General features: G+C 44.4%; 1 protein-coding gene across 2 annotated transcripts in view; it reads right to left on the bottom strand.

The window, feature by feature from the left end:
- The window catches only part of THRA (thyroid hormone receptor alpha), a 108,217-nt gene that overhangs the window by 78,365 nt on the left and 4,634 nt on the right, over positions 1–25,218 (bottom strand). The window contains exon 1 of one of the 2 annotated variants that reach the window (XM_078609521.1): positions 6,310–6,467. The exons of the other annotated variant lie outside the window; for it this stretch is intronic. The gene's annotated coding sequence lies outside the window, so the exon portion shown is untranslated. Of the gene's footprint in view, positions 1–6,309; positions 6,468–25,218 lie in introns of those variants that run through there. 2 annotated transcript variants of the gene reach the window in all.

The raw sequence follows: 25,218 nt of genomic DNA, 5'->3' as shown, positions 1-25,218 counted from the left end.
GTGCAGATTAAGGTGGTTCACTATACGGCATAATGCACCACGTACAACAGACATGACAGCACAGATGATGAAAATCCATGGGTATTAAGTCTCTCGTGTAATCTACGTTATTACAACCCTTGTGGAAGAGTATGTGGAAAGGTAATGTCCATGCATTATGCCAGTACACGGGAGATAATCGGCATAGTGTCGGGCGTACACGATGTTAATGTCCATGGAATAAAAATGTGTGTTGACTTGGATGCACTGCTCAATAATACGTTTCTAAAACTGTACCATAATCCGTAGACAAACTGCATGCTGTAATCTGAATGGAATAATACATTTCGATTTAAAGCTTTCATGACTGCAGGGATTCATCTTCTTGGTTCTTTCGGTAAAGTCACGTAGAAGGGAAGTAATAAAATAATAAAAATAAAACATAATAAAATAATATAATATAAAATAATATAATACATGTGCAGCAATTCTTAAATACTGTAATCCAAAAGCATTAAGTACAGGATTGTTAAGTATCTTGGCCAACAGTACACTGTAATATAACGTGAGTAACACTGCCTATGGATTCCACTATATAACAAAAAAAACTTCTGCAGATTTAAAGCTACATATCTCTTATTCAGAAGCAACCTGGCCACAACTGCTCACTCAGCGAATTGGCTCATCACGTAGAAATTTATCGCAGCCAAAGACTCGAAACACATGTTGCTTCGAAGTGTGGAGGGAAAAACCAGACGACCTCGAGAAAAATCCACGTGACTACGGGGAGAACACGCAGACTCCAAATATTGAGGAGTCGGGGTCGGGATTAAACCCACGACCTCCTGTATACCCGGCGAGGTAATTAACATCCTCCTCTCCCCTTCGATGTAAGAGGCTGTGGTGATAAGCTTGTGATAAATTAGGAGTACTGTAATGCTACACGAGTTCTTATGAATGGTGACATGGCCTAGCGGTAGCGCGCTCGTCGCTTGTTGCAGAGATTCGAGCGCATTTCTTATCCAGCGGCCGCCGCGACTAATACTGCGCCGTGTATTTACCATAAAACGTGCGCCTCTGCTTCACTGCAGACGATGACGAGCACTTGATGTCATCTGGCAAGAGGACGCTATTGTGTGCCAGACTGAGTCCGAATTTGTAATTATACATGGGAACCATTGCCCCATACCGTGGAACCTTGGCAGGACCCCCCCCTGAAGAACGAGTCATGACACTCAGTGAGGTTATCCTGGGTAAACAAGCATAATACAAACAACAATATAGACTCGTGCAGCGGTGAGTGTTGCAGCCAATCTGAAAAGGGGTGTCAGATGGTTTTGTGGTGTGGTGGATGCTGGTTCCGAGTAACCACGTTACTAGGCGACCTCTTCCAGTAGACTTTTTATTATTCTGGTGGACCCAGAGATAGTTAGTGCTATAGGGAATATATGCGAATAGTATAGTGGACATGGGCCAATGTGAGCACTGACACCAACTTACAAAAAAAATTCGGGTGTGAGAAGAATGAGGGATGGCAGAAGAGAGGAAGAGAACAATGAATTTTGTTTCCACAAGAGCAAATTTTATGTTGGATGGTAAATAATGCAGCAATGCCACCGATTCACGTCTCTCCCTTTGACGTTGTTTCGCAAATATGCCGTCACTTTATACTGGTAGGAACCTCCTGGTTACACCAGCCCACAGGGGATTATTGTGTCCGTCCGTCTGTCGTGCATCCAAAAATGGGTGGGGAGGGGCTGGGTGGGGAGGGTGGGGCTGGGTGGGGGGTGGGGAGGGTGGGGCTGGGTGGGGGGTGGGAGGGGTGGGGCTGGGTGGGGAGGGGCTGGTCACCCCGTGGTGCCCTTATCAACGTTTAACCTACTCACGCCGGCTTGTGCCCGCCCTCACAGTCGGCCATATTTGCGGAATACACCACGCCGCCGTTGACCCTGGCCATTGACCGAGCAACCCAACGTTCCTACCAGCTCCCTCCGCAGGAATGTGTTCAATACCACGACCCGATTTGCGTCGCCTCAACACACACCAACGTGGCTGTCAGCATCATCTGCCCTTTCTCGTATCCCTCGCCTCAGCCTCCACCTATCACTGTGAATCGCCTGGATTTACGTCGTGACGTTCTGACAACGCCCCGACCAGACATGTGAAAAAAAGAGCTTCATCGCTCAGCGGATTCCTCCGGTATAAATAAATATTGTTTCGATATTAGTCGCACCTTTCAGGATTGCATCTCTGATGTAAACCGGGGTATTGCTATATTATATCTGGCCAGATGCCGTTGTGGAAAGAGGACTGAGCTTGCAATGTGATAGTTGTGAGTTCAAATGCCAGTTAGGGGTGGACGCAGCCTGTTATCCATCCGTGATCAGTACAAATCGTACAACTTCATTGCAATGTGGAATTCCCATCACCGGCTCTGGGGGTTACGAAAACGCAAGTGTCTCCTCTCCATTGTATCGTTGGGGGGGATTGAAGACGCATTGATTTTGCCTTTCAGCTTGAATCTGGAACCAAATTAAGTAACCTACAGCAAAGTCAGATTGCAGGATGCCTGAACGAACACAGTAATCAATTGCCTTTTTATTTTAATCAACTATCAATTTTAATTAGGGGTTTAGCCCAAAAGCCACTGGATTCATTATTGCCAAGTGCTCGTGTCATTTGGTAACACGTTGGATATTGCCGGTGACCTCAATCCAACAAAAAGTTATTTGTTGGATTGCTCATGAGAGAGAAATTCAATGAAACCCACCTAAATACCTTTGCCAACTCCGCACAGCAAGAATTGTATGACAGTTCGACTCTATATTTAAATGACAGCAAAGTGCAATGAGTAGTACATTTCAATGAGTATATTCCTATAAAACTATTGATTCCAATAAATAGGAATTCGTTTCTTTGCAGCAACCAGAAAAAAAAACACTTAAACTGAACATCACTTTAAATAAAATACATTTACACAAGCATCCATATACGGCATGTCAACTGGTATCAGTACAGGTCATTTAATACAAGCGATTTTAACAGGACTTTGTAGAAGCGTTTGAACGGTCACTAATTTAAAACCTGTAATTGCAGCACATATATTGCACACGTGCCAATTATTTGCACAAAAGGCAATGCCTTCTTTGCGAGAGAAACACCTGGCTTCCTTTCTGCTCAACAAATGTGTGGGTGAGATGGTCACTTCACGGTGGCAAGTCCACATCGCTATGACAGGGCCAACTATCCACAGAGCAAGCATTTTGCCTGAGTGTTTATTTTATCAACCCGATAGTGATGATGGGCCAAGTCAACTCCTGACCAGTATGTCAAATCACTATGGATCAATTGCAAATTGAGCAGTGCCCATCTGGAGTCTGTGCAGTCTTTCAAAATAGAAAAAAAATCAAACATAGAGCGACGTCTATTCAGTGACGATTGCTCAAACTACAGCGAAGATTACAAACCCACAACTGTAACTTCAAGTGCCCTCCCAATAACATATTAAAAGTTAATTAATCTTCAGAACAGAAATAAAGAGAACATGCAAACCTTGCAAAGCACAGAGCTGGATATGTACAACTTAATATAGCACGATAACCTCATACAACCTACTAAAGCAGACTTGCCAATTCAAGTGGAGAATCAAAAAGACCTCCGAAACGTAATGTTTCACATTTTAAGTAGCAAAACTCCAGTTTTATCAATCACCACGGTGCCTTTACACAGCTGCATTTTGCTTAGATTATTTGACGTACATGTACAGCTCTGTTGTCAATCTACTGCTGGATGAGATTACACCCATACCAGGCGGGTCATGGGGGTTATTTGAACCGTAACTTCACCGCGCTGGTGAGAGCGCATCGGTGAAGGCAGGGCGAGTAAGTTTGGGAGCATAGCAGAGTACAGGACAACAACAGATTTGGTTTTACTGCCCTCTTGCTCGCCATGCAGCCCCACGGACTGCTACTAGTGGCTACGCATGGAGGCACCCACCCAAGCACTATCCGGGCTCAACCCCGTTCAGCTTCCGAGATCTGATGATATCGGGCACATTCCGGGCGATTTCGTCAGAGGCGGTTGCATGAGATACTGTCCAGTGATGTTTTCACTTGCCGTTGCCCTTTGTGGTGAAGCTAGAGCATCACACACACACACATACTGTATTAGCAGCTTACGTGTGGATGTTAACAAATACATTATAAGGTCGCGCTCATTACAAATTGCTTGCCACAAATGGACCACAATACCTTGCTGATTTCATCAAGGAGCATAAACCATCACGCAAACTCCAGTCTTCCTCGCAGCAACTTTTGGCTATCCATCGAACAAAGACGATCACCACATCACGCACTTTCAGATGCGCTTGTGCGGCCATCTGGAACGCTCTTCCTGCCGATATTAGAAAGCCACTGGCGCTATGCACTTTTTAAATCAAGATTTTCAACTCATTTATTTGTCCGATTAGCACGGTTGGCTATGCACGGTGGAAATAAATTCAACCTACATACACGACAGCTCGGCAATGGTCATGAGCAGTCACCATTCATGCTTGCATTAACCAGATGAAACATTCTGTTTGGCACGAAGTATTAGCTTAACCAGTGGCACACACGTCTACGGGTATACAGGTAAACGAATGCATGGCAAAAGTCAAACGTGTCTCAACACTCAAAAATGGGTTTGGACAGTGCTAATCTTTGTTGACAATCGTTACACGCCCTGTTTGTTATTTGTGCAATATGCTGCAAGGACCCTGGACTGCTTGTGTCTTTGTCTTCATGTTGTGGTTGCTCACTCACTACCACCGATCTCCCTTGTAAAAATAGCTAGGCAACATAATTAAATAAACTCTAAACTCTACTTGCAGCACTGAGTCAGTGCATGTTAAAATTCCACAATTCGGTGGCAGTCAACAATATATTCGTGACATGACCAGTAATAATGAAGATGTTGTCCTTTCAAGGCCGTAGCCATGGAGTCAACATTGGGGGGGACCAAATCATACATTTGAAAATTTTACCGAAAGAACCAAGAATATGAATCCCTGCAGTCACGAAAGCTTTAAATCGAAATTTTATTTCCTGCCATTTTCTGCCTAAAATATAAAAAAAATTCACTAACACATAGGATGGACTTTTTATTTATTTTTTACAATAATGTCTAAGAGTGTATTGTATTACATTGCTCTGTTTTTTCTATTTTACTTTTTCTTGTTTCATTGTATGTAATGGCAGAGATTCGGGATTAATAAAAGTACAACCATAACCACAATCATATAAACAGAAATCTATTTTATAGCAATATATTAGGGGGGGAGGCATTGAGCATATTTGAATATTGGGGGGGGATGTGTCTAAATTATAATTACGGCCTTGTGTCCTTTAATTACCCAGGAAAACCTCAACGTGTATCAAGCTTTTTTCTTCCCTAGGCAGGTCTTTGCATTGGAATGTTTGGCCAATTGTATTCATGTTTGGCATGGTTACTCATGACAAATCTATGTATACGAGGGGACTGCCACTCCAAGGTCCACACAGATAAGATTCTTTAAAAAAATAACACGGGTAAGTATTAAAGAAAAGCATTTCAACAACTACCGTAAGAACACGCCTCTCCATGTGTTGGTAATGGGGGTTGTTTGACGATACTTCATCATGCTGGTCAGTGCAGGTTGGGCCGTCCATAAATGACGTCACGCGATTTGGGAGAATTTTTAACCCCCCCACCCCCCGAGTCATACGGCGTCACAAAGTCAGACCCCCCCCCCTCAAATATGACGTCACAAAGCTCTGCCCCCCCCCAAATATAAAACATGCTTCAAATCGCTTTAAACTATTGTCATTGCAGTGCGTATTTAATGTGGCGCTGCACTCTGATACTGTAGGAGAAAACATGTATTAAAAAGTATATTTAATTAAGTAGAACGTGTTGTCTATATTTATTTAAAGTTGCGCATTTTGATGTGACGTCACATTTCTCAACCCCCCCCCCCCCTTCGTCACACATCGTCACAAATGTCTGACCCCCCCCCCCTCTAGGTGCGTGACGTCATTTATGGACGGCCCCTTAACGAAAAGGGTAACTCAGTACAGGTTCCGATACCACTTACCACTGATGTCAACCGTGGTCGAAACTCAAGCTCAGATTTGTCGCGCAGTGCACGAACCACAGAGCCATACCTCCACCCCCAAATACAATACAACTCCTTTTCATCGACCCTGGGACGAGGTGTTTTATTAGTAGTATGACACGTGTCAGCCATCGCACACAAATCAACGTATGAACGGATACGAGTTGTCGTCCGACCAAAAATTTGTTTCCACTTACCGGAGTGAAGCGTTTCTATCTAAACCCAAGCGCCACGTGCCAAGCAGGACAGGCGGCGTGAGTTAAAAACCACTCCCCCCTCCAACCCTGGACGCAGAGTGGGAGGAGGGTGCAGGGAGGGCATAGTGCAGGCAATGGGGGCTGAGCCCACAAGAGCCACACACAACTTTCATTAGGATTTTGTAGAATATTATTTTTTTACTTATTTACGTGTTATTTCGCTGTTGCTTTTCACTCTTCGCTGGGCCCTGTTTTCTTTCTTAGCCATTGCTTCCGCCCCCCCCCACCCACCACCTCTTGCTTGGTTTGGGCCATAGTTAATCTCAGGGTTGTGTTCGACATCCCTGGAGATGGGGGGGGCTGCCGATGTTGTGCTCTGCGGGGTTGTTTGCATCTCGCGGGGTCCGTTTTGGGTGACGCCTGGGCAGCAATTGGCTCATCTGGGGCTTACGCGAGACATGCAGCGACTGTGCCACGTCCCATCTAGGAGCTGCTGCTGCTGCTGGGGGGCTTTGTTACAGTGGGGGCTCCCCTCTGCTATCCCACGTCTGCACCTACTCAGATTAGTAAAGTTGGCTACGTACGATGCGAAAGAAGTTAAACATACATGCGTACATTAGTGTTTACAGGTTTGCTCGGTGCCTGTGAGTGCCATGGTTGTTGAAATGTTGTGGTGGATTCGTTGTTGGTGGTGCTGTGCTCGTATCAGATGGGGTGACGCCTGGGCAGCAATTGGCTCATCTGGGGCTTACGCGAGACATGCAGCGACTGTGCCACGTCCCATCTAGGAGCTGCTGCTGCTGGGGGGCTTTGTTACAGTGGGGACTCCCCTCTGCTATCCCACGTCTGCACCTACTCAGATTAGTAAAGTTGGCTACGTACGATGCGAAAGAAGTTAAACATACATGCGTACATAAGTGTTGTCAGGTTTGCTCGGTGCCTGTGAGTTCCATGGTTGTTGAAATGTTGTGGTGGATTCGTTGTTGGTGGTGCTGTGCTCGTATCAGATGCTGTAGTATTTACACATTTTATAAATGCAATTGCTTATCTTTATCCTTGAAGCTTTGGTACAGGAAAGAGCCACGTCATGCCATTCTAGGAAAGCAGCAGCACAGGCCAGTTTAGATTTATAATCGTCATGAAAACATTTCATTGCATCTCAAAAAATCTGATGGGACTTCTGGCGGATTCTGGGGGATGTGACTTTGGACTCTGCCACTTGCGGCTCAGGGAAAGCAGTCAGACGCTGTATTTTCTTACACAATCATTGTTATGGACTGTATACCATTCTGTCTGTGGAGGCAATGGTGCTAAATAATTGGGCAATAGTGCAACAGAACGAACGTGGAGTGAAACTCCAAAAATACATTCCCCCAAAAAATGTACACGCCCTAAATATCCACGATTCACCGGCGGTCCACAACAACTCCAATGGCAGTGATGGAGCGACATGACATAAGTTTGTGCACAGGAGCGAGATAAATACTGCGGCATCGCAAGACCATAGGCGGCGGCAGCACGGAGAGGCCTTCATCCGTAAGTGGATAGACCATGGCCCATGATAACAAGAAGATAATATCATGATGGCGATGCCACTACTGCTGCCTCCTGCACTGCTGACGCTATCACAGCCGTCACACAAGGCACATTACACTATACAACTCCATTATACAGCACCACTACACTTCAGCATCGTTCTATTTTCGCTGGTTGCTCTCCGGTTTCCTCCCACATGTATGAACACTCATTAATTGGCTGAAAACATCTTCATATATAGAGAACTGCGTGTGGCTGACTTCCAGCTTGTTAGTGGTTCCTTGGCGATTGTGAGATGCCATTTAAATGAACGGCGTGAGAAACACATTATTATCCAAATATTTGCGGCAAGAAAGAGGAATAAATCTGAAATTCATCCCAATATCCGTGTTGGCATGGATAAAACGCAGATAAAAGTAAAAATTCATCTTCTCCGTTAATTTTGCTCATCCACAAAACAGTCCCTTCCCCAAACCCTCATAAGCAATAGGACCTCAATAGATATTTTTGTTAAATGTAAAATTCTGTAACGTTATTTTCTGCGTTTATCCACGTATTCACGTCTGATCTTCATTTGCAACAGGAAGGTTTAAATTTTGCCTGACTATTTTGAGTAGGGGAAATGGATTTTACTCCCGTAAGCTCGTACTCCGTCAACTCCGTAAGAGTAAAAAAACCGTCAACCCCCCAAAAGAAGAATTCACGTGCGCACAATAATGAACGCCACCAAAACTGGTAAAATAAAATAAAAACACGTTTATAAACACAAAAGTACAGTCAAATGCTTTGTGATAATACGCATTGTGTTCAGTGGCAGTCTCACGATTTCCCATGTGTACATTTGTATTCATGCCTGGATGCCCATGTGGCCAGGCTGCTGTGTACGCACGCGTGTGTGCTTAGCCACCTGTCCATCCTGCTCCTCAACACTCTGTATTCTGAGCCTGCCCATAGCCCAGTAATCTTTCCGTTGCATCAGTGGATCACGCCAAACGTAGTCATATACACCAAGGCACCCGTGTTAATTCTCGATTATCCGCGGGCAGATTCCCTGGCTGGGTCGATTGACTGTGCTTGCAAACAAAATCAATAAAATATATCGAAGCACACACTGCTTTCATTATTAGCTGCTGCCCGCTGTCACGTGCCCACCGCAAATACCAACACACGCGCTGGGAAGTAAACATATTACTCCAAGCAGCAATAAAGACAGACTTGAGACATTCTAGGTCTGCGCCCCAATCAACAAATGTTTTGCATCCTAATTGGCATGTGTTTTGCATTATCTGCATTTTTTTATTAATCAAGGTCACCAGGACCCCCCCTTCCCCCAAAATTACTCTAGAAATAATTGAGAGTTGGCTGTATTTGCAGAGCTGTAAAGGGGGCCGGTAGATGGAACTACGGCAATACCATTCACCATGAGCCACGGAATTCGATTTGGGGCCCCACCATTCCGTGTTTTGATCAACTCAAGTTGGCTGCCATTTTAGCCTCGGGCCGAAATTCTCTAGGCCGATTTTGCTTCACAGGTTGGCCTGAATTCTGTAGGTCAGAATGCAGGCTGAGCTGAAAAACATCACAAAGCAAATAACAACACGTTGCAAGTGTAAACATTACATTTGCAATATAACATTTATTTTGCCAACAAATCAGTTTTGACTTTTGACTTGCAAGCAAGCGAACCTGCCCAACTCACGTGATTTTATCTAACGCAGATGTACATATCGCCTTAAATAAAGGCACTTATGTACAATTGTATTTGTACATAAGATGATAAAATAAAGAGTGTGGTTATTAAAAGTGGTGGTATAGTTGTGGTGGCAGGAGGACAGGTGGGAGTGTGTAAGGAGGGCTCGTGGTAGACCTGGTCATAGCTGGGGGCTGGGGGGGGGCAGGCCAGGGCATTAAGATGACCAAGGGAGAAGAGATGAGTTTTAACGGAGGACACACGATGGGCTAACTCCAGTAACTCATGTATGTACGTATGCATGTTGTTAATGCTGTTCTATTGTTGTACTTGTTCGAAGTTATTAGCACCATTCTTCACCAATGTGGACTGGTGAAGGGTGGGCCCCAGGACCAGCTCACATACCGTTTCGCCACTGACATGAGCCGTGGGTGTGAATCGAACACAGATCACTGCGTACACAGTGCCCATAGGGAAGCATGACACCAAGGTTAATGTACGAGTAAAGTGTGGAGGAGGATCAGGAAAAGTTTTGGGCTGCACCTCAGCCCCTGGTACGGTATTTGTGATCGACACAAAGCCCAGGGCATCCTGACCGCTGACAAGTACGGGCAGCTTGCGATCCCTCATGCCAAAGAACTGTGGTGAAACGATATCTGGCCATTGCAGAGGCTGAAGGCACACTCACCACCAAGGCTGAGTCCTGATACGAGACTGTGTGGGGGCTTGTACATAAACCGAGGTCAAATGGCAGCAAATTGGCTGATTTGTGGGGCATATTACAGGGAAATTGGAACAATACTCTGCAGTAGTGCAGTGGTAAACCATACGGGCAGCATGAAAACACACAGCGCAATACTCTGCATAAAGTAAAGGGAGCACATACACATTAGTAGCGCACCGGACAACTTATTCGTTTTTTTTATTTTAAGCAATAAAAATCTCCTGTACCAATCATACATTCATCTAGTTGCAATTGGCAATTGTAACCCAAAGATGCGTCTCGCTTGTGTATTTCCATAATTGCAATGCTGTACAAAGGTGTATATGCACATATATCCATTGGTTTTCAAAAAAAACATGTAAGAAAAAGACCATGGTTCTGTACTGAAATGAAGTACGTGGCACAAATGTACCAAAAGTCTGCTCCTTGACACCATGCCCCCTCTCTCAGACTCCGACATGAAACCTTCACTGGGTGGCCAATAGTCGGGTCAAAGTGTTCCGTTACTCATCTCCATGTGCGGGACCGAGCCGGGCGTGGTAAGAATTCAATATCCCCATGTCACATTGGTGAGTGTCTCTATTGAACAATCACTGTTAAATTCCCACAAAGTGCAGTTTATTTCATCAGAGCCCAAAGCATATTGGACCTATTCAACCCCAGACTGGGATTTTAACTGGCTCACTTTCAAATGTTAGTCGAGTGCTCAACAGTAACACCCAGTCGTATAAATACTCGATGGTACATGGCTGTAATGTAGTCCGAATTCATTATTTCATATGCTGTAGAATTCCAAATATCTGTTAATTGGATTATGCCCATGGCAGAAATTTCTTTCCCAATAATCTGAGTTATGCACAGCTGAATGTTTCCATTCTTCTGCAATATAAAAGAAAATGCAGTCACACACATCAACAGATAAAATAACCGGCATGTGACTTCCTGGAAAAATCTTTGGAATATTCAAGTAAACTCTGAGTTTTAAAAGCACTGTGTTATTGATTGACATCGAGTATTACACAATAAACAGTGCTCTATTTACACCATGCTGGTTCTCATCATGGGAATATACATATTCAACCACTACGTCAGGACCAATACAGGAGAAGTCCTATGATCCGTTACCCTATTACTTGAGACTATTATCCGCAGAAGCAGTAGGGTCCAAGAAAACCACTATTATCTGTGGCCCCATTCTTCCAATTATCCGCCGTGCAGAAATTAATTCTCATGACTCATGAGATATCCGTGAATTGTTTTATAAGGAAGAAAAAAATGCCCATAGATACACCGAGTGACTGAAACGTGCTGCGATCAAAGCAAGTGCCACCAGCAGGACATGCTTTGATCACACACCACATGCAAATAAACAAACACATACTGTCACAGAGACATGGAGACACAAAGAGACCCAGGGACATAGTGTGAGACATGGATATGCGTAGACGCACAAAGAGACAGACACCCACGGAGACAAAGATCCCCCGTATAGCCTTAACAGACTGTAGGGGCAAGTGCTGTTAGCGAGCACCTATGAAGGCCGGAACGGTACACGAGGGGGTGGGTGGCCAGCACCACGCACGACCGCCTTTGTCTCCCCAGTGGCGATGTTTACACACCGCACCGGGTACTCATTTCAGGCTGAGTCGACCTAGGGGAGGCCCAGGACCGGTTCAGATCATCGTCACTGGCGGTGTTGGCCGTGAGCGGGAATTGAACTCGGGTCTCCGGGTTCATAGCGCAGCGCGCTAACCGCTACACTACCGCTCCCCACGGAGACACACACAAAGACACAGACAGACACGGGGACACTTTTAACTGGTATATCCAAGACGAGTTACCACGAGGCCCTCATGGTATAGCCGAGCCAGTACAAAATTGTGATGCGCTGGCCTCACAAGAGCGCTGAATCTGGCTCAGGGACCAGATGTGCCAAGGATGCTTAAGAAGTGTATGTGTGTGTGTACATGTGTGTGCATGGACCGGCTCTGGCTCCTGCCACCATGAGAGGTGGACAGTCCTCTACTCGGGGCAGGAGACTGCCAAACAACAGGGAGTGGCTTTTCTTCAGATCAATGAATGAAGGGGGCGTGGGAGCATGGCGGTGAGGTGTGGGAAGCTGTAAGCCCCAGGTCACAAAATCAAAGTTTTGGGGAATAATAGCCATTTTCTGTACTTTTGAGGCATAAGCAATTAGGAAATAACACTTACTACCCAGGAACAATGTTTTGTTTTGTTACACAGTTATTCAACATTGCCTTGCCAGGCACGCTGAGGAGAGGATTGCAGAGCCCCAAAATGGTTTCAGGAAAGGGCGGTCCTGAAAAAATGCCATATTTCCTGTCTGTCTGCTACACAGCAGAGGTGTAGGTAATTCCAACAGAACCTACATCTCTGCTTTATTGACCTGGCCAAGGCCTATGATACCATCAGTAGGCCTGGGCTCTGGGTCATTATTCGTGTTTTCGGAGACCCTGACTCTCTGCTCACAATCATTTAGGACCTTCATGATGATGAGCAGGCCCGGGTAAAACTACATGGCCAGGAGTCGGAGTCATTCCCTGTTCAGCTTGGGGTGCGACAGGGATGTCCTCTGGCTCCCACCTTATTTAACATCTATTTCGACCACGTAGACAAAGGCGGCTGGGCGTGGTGTTGGCCACCCACCCCCTCGTGTGCCGTGTCGACCTTCATCGGTGCTCGCTAACAGCACTTGCCTCACCATTCTGTTAAAGGCTACATGGGGGACCTTTGTCTTTTTGTGTCTCCGTACCTACGTCCCTCTGCTTTTAGTGTCTCTTCTGACAGAGAAACACAAGGAGAGATCTAGGAGGAAGATACCGACACATGAACGCACAGAGAGACATGCCTTTGAAGCCCATCGACCCACCACCTAGCTACAAAGACTTCCAAAGATGCGCACATTTTTTGCGCGTAATTGGAGTTGAGCAAATTCTTCCAATTATCCACAGTTATACACACAGCTGTTCAATAGCAATTTTTTCTGGCATTCACTGTGAGCATATACGTCATAACTTCTATTATCTGTGAATTATTTCACAGATAAGTGCAGTAAAAAAACACAGGTAACCCCACATATAATAGGATGTGTGAAATTGGTCCTCCTCATTGCTGTGGATAAGGGGTTCTCCCGTATTGAATCTACCACTGGAGCCCATCACGATACTCGTATTAGGAGGGAGATGCGAACTTGACTTTCCAGTGTTCAAGAATATTTTAAACAAAGCACGAAATAGGAGACCCAATATGGCCAGCGCAATTCAATATGAAGCCAGTGACCCGGGTTAATATCCCAGCCATGACTAACGTGAGTGGTGGCTAATATTTTAAATGCACCTGGAACACCCAATTAACCAAGTGACAATGACCAGCTGGTGAAATATGACGTTTTGGAGGCAACACAAGTCTCCGTCATCAGGTGGGACCGTCACAGCCAGATTTGCTTGATACAGCAAATCTAGCTGTGACGGTCCCACCTGATGACGGAGACTTGTGTTGCCTCCGAAACGTCGTGATATATTATTTTATTTCTATTATTTTAGTAATTTTTAAAAAACATTTCCTACGTGACTTTACCAAAAAAACCTAAGAGTATGAATCCTTGCAGTCACGAAAGCTTCAAATCTAGAATGGTGAAATATGGTCAAAGAACCCCAATGCCCCACACACAGCATGGGAAAGCCTTCATCCAGCAGTGGATCGGTAAGGGATTGGTGGAAAATTTGTCTGCACCTACCCACGTGTTGGACATGTTCAGAATGGACCTTGAAATGTTCCCATGGAAGTATGTGATTCATCCTATTGTCTGCGCTCCAGCGTGAACAATAGTAGCCCAGAAGTGGTAGAAAAATCATCCGATTGTGCCTGTTTACCTTCACCTCTTTCAACAGTAAAACGCCCAGATAAACGCGATTAGGATCCAACACCACACAGCATCTGCTCCATATCAGCAAGGATAAGAGGAGTTCAACTGTACTGTATTTTTAAAAAATGTACCGAAAGGTATGGCCTAAAATGGGCTGAAATGTGAGGCTAAACCACCGATTTAAATCTGCAGCACTGCAGAGGTTGAAATTTGTTTACAAGACCTTGTCATGGACTAAAAGACATTTTTGTTAAACGTCTGTTTTAAAAAATTATATGCGCAGCATCTGGTGAGCAATAAATGTAAGTTGGAATGATTAAAAGGTTGTTTATTTATTCAGAACATATTGCAATAATGAAGGCACTTTAATGTTTAGCATTTTTGGAGGGGAGAGGGGTGAGTTAAGAAGATTTGGTTATCAGTTGTGTTCTTTACACATACTCAAATTCATGTAATGTTACGCAATGTCCAGGATATGCTGCGTGAAATCTTACAGAACAGTGATCAGGGCAGTGATGGAAGTGGTGATGTTTTTAAATGTCCAGAAACTCTCCCATTGTATGAGTCCAATTGGTTACGCAACATCAAATGTCATATCAGTTTACAGAAGGGCAATTCTCTGGATGACCAACACATTATAAAAAAGTATCTTCTTGTACAAATAAACCCGTGCCAGATGGGCACATAGAATACGCATCAAAGATGGGTTGTTAACATGTTTAATTTTAATACACGTATACATTTATGTTCTTGGGATTAAATGAAAGTTTAAGAATTTAAAATGTATTGTACACTCACAAACAAACTCACAGCATTTAGTTACCCTGTTTTTTGTGTGTAATAATGTAGCCCTAGTACACTGGCTCTTAGTTTGTCACGCCCTGTGTTGTGTACAACACATCCGATATTAAATGCCACCGTGTATCCCGTCTCAAACAAGCGTTACACAGTGCTCAATTCCATTGGCATCGCTGAACGAGCGATGGGAAATTCGCCAATCCCATGGCAAGAGACCAGCATCTCCGCAGGGCGATGTCACCGTTGTGTTTTGGCTTCCCCACACAAAATGACACTCGTTGCTGACTCTACCCCAGAAGGACGGTGGCCAAAGCCGACTCCCACGGGGATGTGACCTCTCAACTTCCGATTGTGAGTTTTTTTGCGCCAAACAAACAGCAACAGGCAGGAAAACATCCTCGACAATGCAGTGTGTGTACTGTACAGTACACACTGTACGTACAGTACACACACTGTACAGTACGTGTGTAAATATACTGTAGATGCTCATTATGCATTTTTAAGTTCTTTTATATGCTTGTATGTGGTGGTTTTTTTTACAGCACATTGACTTGATGATTAATTGTTCCCGGTTGGAAATGTTTCTCAAACGATTCCGCCGGTTTAATGAGCGACAAACCATCGGGCGTTCAATCTGAAATGTCCCAGCCACTCTTTTAATACACATCGTCAGGACTCTATAAAAGTTAAAGGGTAATGGGGGGGGTGCAGAAGTTAGTGGCACGGTGGGGTTGAAACACCCTCGACGGCTAACATCAGTGGCGAAGCAATATTTGAAACGAGTCCCTTTCGCCCAAACCCAAACCGGGCAAAAAGTGGTGAAGTATGGTCAAAACAAGCCAGGTTGCCAACGAGGCATTGGGGAGGCTATCGTCCGACAGCAGTGGGTGCCCCCCCCCGTCAATTGTAAGTCATCGTTGTGATGCATAACAAAGTACTGGCAAATCGAGCGGTTCACTCTGTACGTAGCCTACATATGAAATTGTACAAGAACATTCCTACACGCTCATTAACCATAACGGACTACAAAAAAATGCTGTGCTCGAGCACAAGTCCAACATACACAAAGCACAAATTATGAAAGGATTGGGGGGGGGTGGAAGAAGAGGGAAATGCCCATAATTATGGCAAGCCACAGCTGCGTCTAACTTAACTCCATAACATGGACACCATCCAGCTGCTAAAACCCCAGGAGCCACAAATTATTTTGTACGCACAAGAGGGAGCTATGCAAACCACCACCACCACCCACCCCACAACTGAAAAACAACAGAGCACCACCATAACCATCCGAAAAAACTACCTGGATTGTGGATCCGCTCAGCACGGTGAAGCTTATAGAGCGCGTGGTTTTTTTCTCCTTCTTGTTGTTGTTGCAGCAGCATCTCTTAAACATATGTACACACAAATATAAGCTGGTGCAGAGAGAGAGAGTACGCTGTGCGTTCCAAGTCTCTGGGACATTTGGACGCTTGCCCCTGCACTGGCACATGACACAACAAGCGAGCGAGCCAAGCAACAGGACAAACTTCGGTTCAAATCAGGACACTCCACTTGGCCCTGCACTCCATCACTGGAATATGCTGGCAAGCGGTGTTACAAGCCTTATGATTTAACAGTTTCAAAAAGGATCTCAATGAATTAACAAGTACGGTCAGAACCCTGCTGCTCTTGAAATCCATACATGCGTTGTCCGGATTCTGCGACGCTGTGGAACACGCGATAGCCGAACCGGTTTATGGGTTACCTCTTGTCACCACGCCGTGCCAACTTAGCGGTGTGGCTTGGCAATCGACAACTCAGGTCGGCGGGTTCATTGGTACAGTGGGCACTTATGCCAACACGCCAAACACTCCTGTCGCTTTCACGAGCGCACGAACTGCGTTGCGAATCTACTCCCCGGCGCTCGTTAGTTGCACCGAAATAAGGGAAGGTGTCGCAGAGCGATGCGTTCCGTCGAGATGACACCGCTGGTCGCCGCGTCCACCATCACGCCGCTGAAGACGTGGCGATTCATGGGAAGAGCGATAGGGCCACGAGAAAAAGTGTCCAATGAATGTACGCGTGCTGGTTGAGGCCCGAGATGGCTAAGACGAGCCCCGATTGCACATTCAGTTTGGCCGTAAAACATGCCAGGTGTGATCCCATTCAAAGTGATGCTCAAATAAGTCATATTTTTTAACTTTTTTTATAAAACACGCTTTTATAAAACGTACTAGTCATGGCAGAACTCCACGACTCCAGGAAGTGGCCCCGAAGCTTGCCATAACGCAAGGGACCGTGGCCAATTTCAGCCAACGTCAGTTTACTGTGGACAATTAGACCCAAGCCGAAACATAACATATGAAAAAGATTTTTTACATTTTTTTAAATGATAGAATAAGTATACCAAGTTTGCAGTCGATACCACATTGGGAAGTGGGTTAAAATTGAGTAACAAGATTTGATACAATAACGACAACACACAGAGTGAGTTCAATAAAAGCGTGTAAATAAAAAAAGGGTGCATCACCAAGTTTTACGTGCAGTCTCAAAAGCAGGCACTGCAAGACAAATTGAGAGATCTCTCCGAGTCAACGTTTCCTCTGCTTGCAACAACTTGCTTACGTTCTTAACCAGTGCTGTGTTGTGATGCAGAACGAAAGGGCAATAGCTGTCAATGCTACTGTTTTATACGGTGCTGTGCATTACGACGACGGTGAAATGTAGCACTTCACGTACAGGCAATGTGTTTAAAAAAGGAAGCCATGGCACTTTACCATCTAGATAGAAAGCTAATTACTTTAGAATTGCTTTTTGTGTTTAGTTTATTGTCCTTCCTCCGTACCTCCGATTGGCACGGTTGGCTACGTACGGTGCAGAAGAAGTTCAACGTACGTAAAAGCATCACTCCTGCTGTGAAGTGGACGTTATAGATAACCGGGTACTTAATGAAGAAAAAAAAATCAATTTGCTAAAAAAATTGTTTGGTAAAAAAAACATTTCTGCATTGCTGCTCCAAGTTTCTGCTAAATCCTTGGCCCCTTCATCTGCAGATTGGTTTCCACCCCGTCCCACCACCCCCCCCCATTAAACTAAAACACAGAGAGAGCTCTTACTTTCACCTGCACTTAACTTTTTTCATGGCACTTCTTGATCTCAAATTTAATTTGCGAAGTTTTTGTTTATTCTCTTGCGTTTCCTTTACGACCATTAAATACCTCGTATTGATGTGGTTTTTTTTCATTTTGTTGTTGATGCTGTACTCAAACAGCACCACGGATCTCCCTTGTAAAATAGCCGGGCAACTGCATAAACGACACTATCCATGCAACTAATAAAACAAACATTGCAGCGATGGAACACGTCTGCATTCTCTCTAATACGAAGTGCTCAGCATAACCAGAACTATCTAAAATGTACACAGTACACTAATTATTTTCCCATCCCTTCTCCTTGACACCGGGCATGAAAATGTTCATCAACGTTAAAACGATTTAAATAGTGAGATATATGATCCACTTTCTGCGCGACTCTGTTTTATAAGTTTGTGATTAATGTAAAAAAACAATGATCCTTTAGATCATCTTCATTTATCCAGAATTCAATAATTACAAGACAAGGAACATCCGTTGTGATGTGTGTGGGGGTGATTTTTTTGCGGATCCGATTATCCGTAGGATTATCCGTGAATGGGGAAAAAACCGATAAGGATATTCCGGATGAACTTTCTGTTGAACTCGAATTGTCTCCGTTAAGGAAGTGGATTGATTTCACTGCAATATTTTACACATTTGCAAGTGAAATCGTTGAATTAGCACTGAGCCACACAGCCCGCTGGTCACGGTGGTCACGAGACGTCCCATTGGAGTGGGGAGGGGGGTAAGAAGTTGGTGGGGGCTGGTCAATGTTGTTGTGTCTGGTCAGCCTCCACATGTTTTTCCGCTCTTCAAAACACTTTTTTTTATCTTTCCGGTCATCTCACTCCTATTTTGACTAAATCTCTCATCACCATTATCTCTACTCTGTCCCTCTTTACTTCGCTGCTTGTCTGAATGCATCTCTCTTCAAGCACCTCGCTATATTTATCACTCTTTTCTCTCCTGTTTACATCTTTTCTCATCTCACCACATCCGTCTCGCCCACACTGTGCAGCGCTATGCTCCCATCATTCTACATCTTGTTGTGTGCGTGGGTGATTGTGTGTGATTGTGTGTGTGTGGGGAGCGGTGACGATTATCTGAAGCGGTCCTGGGCCTCCCTGAGGTTGACTCATCCTCAAATGAGTACCTGGTGCAGTGTTGTGAACATCACCACGAAGCAGACAAAGGTGGCCAGGCTTGGTGCCATCCCGGCCTTCAAAGGTGTTCGCTAACAGCACTTGCCCAAACAGTCTATTAAAAAGGCTATCTGGGGGATATTTGTCCATTTATTTTGGTGACAAGAGTGTGTTAAATGGATACACCACAGTTAGTGATAGTCATAGGATATTGGTTATCGAGCTGCGCTACGAACACAGCAACTTGATGGTGTGTGATGGGGTAAAGTGTGGATACGCTCTGTAAGTAAAACACAACAAGAGACAATTAATCTCAATGGGCTTTAACCTATTTCATTAAGGGCACGCATTTCAACAAGAGAGTGCTTTGGTACTTGATATGCTCACAAGCCAAGTACATAAGCATGTAAGCTTTTTTATTGGCTGGCTGAAGTGCACCCCAATCAGTGCAGCTCGCAATACATCCAATTTAAGATTTTCTAATAGTTTTTACTTACATCGAGGGCACGATATTTGTTTTGAACATTGTGCAAATGAACTTGAACAAGATATCAGTAAGCTGGAAAAGTTATCCCCAAGACCCAGTGTATACCAAGGTTTGACCCCAATGAGTCTTGGAAGTGTCCACTTAAACGTGAGAATTACAAACACGACCTGAATGTCAGGAATTTTACAGAACATTTTTTGACAGATATAATTAACTACTAAAATACAACATTGTAACGCCAACACCATGGGCCAAACACATGGGGGATGGGGGGGGCTCGTCCTTACACTCTTTGTCGTCTTGGTTCTTTCGGTAAAATCACGTAGAATGGAAATAATAAAATAATAAAAATAAAACAATAAAATAATTCTCACAACGTTTCGGCCACAACGCAAGCAGCCGTCCTCAGGTGGAGAACAGGTCTGTCGGGGAGACAGAGGCTTCTCGACAGACCTGTCTTCTCGACAGACCTGTTCTCCACCTGAGGACGGCTGCTTGCGTTGTGGCCGAAACGTCGTGAGAATTATTTTATTATGTTTTATTTTTATTGTTTTATTATTTCCATTCTACGTGACTTTACCGAAAGAACCAAGATGAATCCCTGCAGTCACGAACGCTTTAAATCGAAACTCTTCTTTGTGTTTGAGTAAAAAAACAGAATGGAGGATGAAAAATAATCTTTGCATAAATCAAGAGCAGCTTGATTTTTTTTTTAAAGGACCCATCTTACAGACATCCCAATGATTTCTAAAAGTCTCTCAACCTATTTTCTACAACAGGTGATTGAATATTTCGAAAGCGATTTCCTCCAATTTTTACAGAGGAGTTTGCTCAGGGATTTAATACGTGCATGGAGATTTTAGGGGGGAGGGGTGGGGGGCGTAGAGGCTTTGAAATAAAATAAAAAGCATCTCTCACAAGCAAGGACAACCAACCAATCACTTCATTCACTTTTATTGCCCGCTCTCTACAGCTGAAATCACACCCTCACAAAAAAACACAAGCCTGCATTTTCGAGAAGGGACTTTTTGCTGATTTTTTGGTGTAATGCGCCACTGTTGTTCTAATTTAGCCTCTCAAGTTATAAGCGGAATGCGAAAATCAATATCACAATAACAAATCAGAAGCAGTTTTAATACCATTCAAGCCATAATGGTATATTGCACTATTACGCATAATATAATATGGCCATTTATGCTGATCTCCTAATCAGTCAAGATGTTGCACATGCACGGTGTGAGGCTCGCAAAAAATGAGTAGAACCTTAAATGTCCTGGGATCAATCACGACATTGACGTCTCACACTGGCCCCCATAACCTCGCGGGTGCACAGAAGTGAACGGTTGGTCGTCACGTGCTCATGAATAATTCACGAGTTTGTGACTTCACAATCTACGTCCAGTACTTTGGGTATAGCGCTGGTCCACTTCCTTTTCTCTCCACCCTGAGATATGAAAAGAGCATATATTTTCAACTTTAAAAAATATTTATCAATTCAAACATCTTGTAATTCTAAGAAGCCAATATATTTCATTTGTTACCAAGATTATAACCACAGGCCTTCTGGTTGTGGAGCCTATTGGGCTACATTATACATGCACTGTGTTTATCCCAGAAAATCTAGAAGAGCATCTTTCTGTAGGAGCTAAATAAAATGTTTAAAAAAGGCGTCCAGCTAAAACAAGAATAGGGCAGTGTTCAACTCGGTTAACAGTGTTGAGCAACAACTAAAAAAAGTGGAAATTCCACATTCCTGTTGAGGGGCCAGTCCCTCTGGAAAGGACAACCACTGTTGACTTCCCACGAGGCAGGGGGCTGATTTTATCAGTCGAGAGTTAATGAAGTGAATCAATCCACCCCAACTCGGATTTTAGCGGCCAACCTTGCCACGGGTAATATGCCCCGCGACAGTGCCACACGCCAGATTCAAAAACTCAATTGCGCTTATCCGTAATCCTCATAGATGAGGGTTAATGCCCATGACAAATGCTCTGCTTGTGATTACCAGCTTCTCTCATGGAATGTCCCATCAAACTGCCCCACATTGTCTCCTGAACCAATCATGTTCCTTTCCTCTTCCCTTCGTCCCCTGCAAAATCAACTTTCCAATTACTCCAGGGGACCTTCTATGACAGGATAGCAAGATGCGACCTCACTCCTTATCGGCAACTTCCGCTTGTGACCAATCTTCATTTTTATTCTGAGCTACACCCTGCTCGCTGTTTAAAAAACATTTGAATATCATCACACGGCAAACGCATTCAGTCTCAACATCGCAACATTCCACAATGTACAACGTTACACTAGCCTCTAAATATCTTCGTAAAAATGTTTTTTACGTATTGTTCAACTCGCTGCTCCCGATCGTAAGGTGGTAGAGGACATTGAGCCCATGTGCCTCCAGTCGGCTCCTTATATGACGGAGCATTGCTCCTGGGCTCTTGCCTGAGCTTCTCTCTGCTAATGTGCATTGGGCTCTTGAATAACAACAAAACGTATTGTTCCACTCTACGCGGACTACTTTCATTATTTCCAAAACGCCAGCTAATCCATTAGAATAGATTAATATTATTATTCTAACCCGTTAGTCACAACCTCTTCACGTTCTTAAGAGCTCGACGTTTTGGCCGACTGGCCCAGGGAATGCTTGAAGAAGACTAATTGGTGGGCAATATGAATGTCTTTCTTTCCTCTCAAGAGACCGTTCACTAAAACGTTACTTTTAATTAAGCTCCGGGTCGTTATTTAAGTCTACGTAAGCTACAATGTTAATACTGTTATAGTCGCCTCAATCGCTCTCCCCCTAAGTTTCGTCTTAAACTGTTTGCAAACTCCACATTCCCAGTGCTGAATAACTTTATAAATTCTAACACCTCTGGAATTGCAGTTAATTAAAAACTAGAAGATTCACGAAGTCACGTTTAACATGATATTTATACAATTTTAACTTATTTTCAATCAGGTGTCAATTTGCGGTCTACAACTTACTGGACAATATTAGTCCGTGGCCAACTCCTGCAGCTCAGCTGGACGTTGCTGGCCTTTTCACTCTTCTGACCACATTTATCTATTTCTCATATGACAAGTTTAACTGACGAGGACACCTTCTCGCTTAATTAGCTCCAGTTTGAGACGCAAACATAACTCCCCCAAACTGTTTACGTGGCTAGAGAAAACCTTTCAAAAAGCAGCAATGTGAGTCTTCTTGGTTCTTTCGGTAAAGTCACGTAAAGTCAAGGGAAATAATAAAAGAATAAAAATACCACATAATAAAAAATATACAAAAAATGTCAAAAATAAAGTATTTTATTATGTTTTATTATTTTATTATTTACCTTCTACGTGACTTTACCGAAAGAACCAAGAAGATGAATCCCTGCAGTCACGAAAGCAATGCAAGTGTTTAATATAATATATAAACACTCGTGTTTCATTCGTAAACTTCTCTAATTTTCTTGCAAAGCCTCTCAATCTGCAATAACCCTTGCTGGTTATAGATTGTCTCGCTATTATCTGCTATGTTTCCCATTTAAACAGTTGCCAAAAAGTGGTCATGGTAAGTAATTAATTCATCCTGCCAGCCACAGTGTTTCATAGCGAGGAGTCGCAGGAAAACATCATTAATATTCCGTGTTTATAGTGATTAACTGTGCAGATCAGTGAATAAGTGCGTTTTGGCAGTGAATTCATTTTTTTTCCGCACCACACTCCTGTATAGTATAGTCATTATCATGTAGAATGTGCCCTCCCTCGGATGTTGTTCATGGGCGTTGTTGACAAACAAGTGAGAGAAAACACCTGGACGCACGTCATCACCTACCCTCCCCAACCCATCATGAACACACACACATACCACATACATTGATAATTGTTTTTTTACCCTTTAATCTGACAACAAAACTGACACCTTCTTTACAAGGAGTTATGTTTGCATTGACCACAATACCTGCGGTCGGAATGCAAAAAAAACACACAACTCTGATAATGTATGCGCTGTCCTTGAAATTGATTGGTCCACACCCGAGACAGCTTTTCTTAGAGCCTAGTCTCACATGGTGTTGGACCAGATGACGCCAAAAGGCGCACAACTCAAAGACAATGCACCAAGGACAGTGCATACATTATCGAGTCGACTTAGGGGAGGGCCACGAGGGGTTCAGATAATCATCACTGGTGTTGGCCGTGAGCGGGAATCGAACTCCTGTCGCCGGGTTCATGGTCCAGCTGCACTACCGCTCACACACACATGCAGGGAACAAACTGGCACACAACCACAAACATCAGCATGTATCAACAACTCTCGGTCATACCTCACCAGCCTCGTCAGTGCGAGTTTGTGCAGCATACATAGACACTTCACCACCTGCGACGACACACCAACACTTAACACACCCAAATGCCCCGTGTCTCACCATAAACGCCCCAAGGGGGGGAATAGTACCATGATATATGAACAGAAGCCTACCGAGACCCAAACAGCACACGGGGGCGGTGTGGTTAGTAAACACGCCTGGGCTGAAATAATCCACTTTTATTTTATCAGGTCAGTCAGAATCAACATCTGTATTTATACTGGAGGAATCCGATGAGCTATAAAGATGTTTTTCACAGATGTCCCAGTATTTCACGGATGTCCAGTAAGTCAGTCACGCAAGTCTGTCCCCATCAGGAGTAGGTAACCCTTTGGGTATCTTATAAACGATTGTTGTGTTTTGTTCCTGTGGGGTTTCTCTTGGGACGAGCAAGACCAGCGTTTGAACGACACACGCATCCTTCCACAGCAGAGATCACACGCATAGTGGGGCTGGGGGTAAATCCTGAGATCCAGCTTCTCTGTTAGACATAGCCCTCATCTCCTGCCTTGATGTCTCTCCGTGTCTTCAAGTCGCTGTCTCTATACCAGCTAAGTGGTGAGGCCCACTGAGTGGTGTAGCTCGTTTTGGAAAGCGACCTGGCCACAAATGACGGCTCAACGGAGTGACTTGTCACGCGGAAATCTTCATCGCAGCCAAAGACTCGAAACGCATGTGCCTAGATGTGGAAGGGAAACACCGGAGGAGCCGTAGAGAAATCCGCACGACAACGGGGAGAGAGACACGCAAATTCCAAGTATATACAGCAGCAGGCGTCAGGGTCGGGAACGAACCCACGAACTCCTGCGTACCCGGCGAGGGAGTTGACATCTCACCATCGCGGTGTCTCCACGACCACATTTGTATCCCCCCCCCCCCCCAGTACGAATTTTTGCGTACTAAAATTCGGATACCAATTATCCATTGTGTATTGCCGAGATTGTAGAACCTCGTTGCGCAGACCGATGCACCACCGCTCTCAACACACACACACACATTGCTACACCAAGACACAACACGCATAGTCACATCGCACACATTATCTATAGACACAAACACACGCAGGCACATACATAGCGACACCACGTAAAGCATTAACAGACTGTTGGGGCAAGCGCTGTTAGCCAGCACGGCACACGAGGGGGTAAGGTGGCCAGCCCCACGCCCGGCCGTGTTTA

Source organism: Lampetra planeri, chromosome 2, assembly GCF_965212315.1.
Source record: "Lampetra planeri chromosome 2, kcLamPlan1.2.h2, whole genome shotgun sequence".
In the NCBI taxonomy this organism is placed as follows: Eukaryota; Metazoa; Chordata; class Hyperoartia; order Petromyzontiformes; family Petromyzontidae; genus Lampetra; species Lampetra planeri.
Note: the sequence above shows the minus strand (reverse complement) of the source record. Positions and strands in the feature narration are given on the sequence as shown.